Source organism: Leptonychotes weddellii, chromosome 3, assembly GCF_054177405.1.
Source record: "Leptonychotes weddellii isolate Sample4059 chromosome 3, ASM5417740v2, whole genome shotgun sequence".
Lineage (NCBI taxonomy): Eukaryota > Metazoa > Chordata > Mammalia > Carnivora > Phocidae > Leptonychotes > Leptonychotes weddellii.
Window position 1 is genome coordinate 26821263 of NC_138371.1, and position 2064 is coordinate 26823326.

The following is a 2064-nucleotide window of genomic DNA, read 5'->3' on the forward strand; positions in this document are numbered from 1 at the left end:
TAAATAAATAAAATCTTTAAAAAAAAAAAACAAAAACAAAAAAAAACACAGTGGAGGAAGTTCTGGAGATCTATTTCATGACAGTGTGAATATTGAACTGTTGAACTGTGTATTTAAAAATGGTTAATCTGGTAAATTTTATGCTATGTGTTTTTTTAACCACAATTTAAAATAAAAATTGTTAAAAAATCAGTACAAAGAGCTCCGACAACAACAGAAAGCCCAGTGATTCTGAACACATCTTGCTGAGTCCATGAGGTTAGTGAAACGTATGCTACCCTGAAATATGTCACTTTGGCATAAGGATTATTTTGACCTGAAGGCAATTAAGAAACAACAGACCCTTGGGTGCCTGGGTGGCTGAGTCGTTAAGCGACTGCCTTCGGCTCAGGTCATGATCCCAGGGTCCTGGGATCGAGCCTCGCATTGGGCTCCCTGCTCGGCGGGAAGCCTGCTTCTCCCTCTCCCACTCCCCCTGCTTGTGTTCCCTCTCTCGCTGTGTCTCTCTCTGTCAAATAAGTTAATAAATCTTTAAAAAAAGAAACAGCAGACCCAGAAGGAATTCTCTGCTCTCCCTCCTGCCTAAAAGCAGGACATAAGTGAACTTCCCCCTTCATGTACCACCCAATATCACTAGCGATGGCACTGACCTGAGTCTACATTCACAAACTTTACTGTCTTAGTCCCTTCAGGCCGCTGTAAGAAAATACCACAGACTGGGTAGTGTATAAACAATGGAAATTTATTTCTCACAGTTCTGGAGGCTGGGATGCCCAAGGTAGGCGCCAACATGGCTGTGTTCTGGCGAGGGTCCTCTTCTTGATTCACAGCAGGCACTTTCTGCTGTGTCCTCACGTGGTGGCAGGGGGCAAGGGAGCTCACTGGGGCTGTTTTAAAAGAGCACGAATCCCATTCGTGAGGGCTCCGCCTCATGACCCAATCACCTCTCAAAGTCCCCCCCAATACTATCACTTCTGGGGTTTAGGACTTAACACATGAATCTTGGTGGGGACACAGATATTCAGACCAAAGCACTTACTAAACAACCCTTACCTACCATATATTTCCTGGTCAGCTTCCCCAAATTTATCACCTCTAGAAGCCCATCTCCCTCTCTTCTTTTGTCCATCACTTCTCTTCAATGTAACACCCTTTGTTAAAATGGTATATAAGGGGGCACCTGGGTGGCTCAGTTGTTAAGCGTCTGCCTTCGGCTCAGGTCATGATCCCAGGGTCCTGGGATCGAGCCCCGCATCGGGCTCCCTGCTCAGCTGGGAGTCTGCTTCTCCCTCTCCCTCTCCCCCTGCTTGTGTTCCCTCTTTCGCTGTGTCTATGTCAAATAAATCAATAAAAATTTAAAAAAATAAAAATAAAAAAATAAAATGGTATATAAGTTCCCAGGCCTAACTGCTTCTTTTTTTAAAGATTTTATTTATTTATTTTAGAGAGAGAGAGAGAGTGCAGAGGGAGACGGAGAGAGAAACCCAAGCAGACTTCACGCTGAGCGCAGAGCCCAACACAGGGCTTGATCCAAGAAACCTGAGATCATGACTGGAGCTGAAATCAAGAGTCGGACGCTTAACCAACTGAACCACTGGGGCGCCCCTGCTCCTTTTTATATCTAATTAACAGTTTGACTGTAGAAACCTTGGTTGCAGTCTGATATAATAATATTTTATGCAAATAATTGTCCAGTGACAAGGCTCAGGACATGCTACCCCTAAATATGGCACCTGGACATATTGAATATTTTAATCATGAAGGGATTTGAGAAAGAGCGTGTGCAGGAAGAGCCTTCTGACCTTCTCCTGAAGCTGTCCTAAAACCCTCGTGTGTGAGGTGCCCTCCCCACTACACCTGAGGAAAGGAGCATCTTTATATCCACGACACCAGGAGGAATTTGAGCAAACAGGTCTGGCTGTTCCCCCAGGTTATACACTTAGCTCATACCCTTCTTTGTCCTACCACATTTTTTGACAACTTTTCATTCTTCATCAAACCTGGCATAAGACATTCTTCAGGTTTTCATTTCCTTATGAAGGCTTCCATAGTCACGTAAAACTT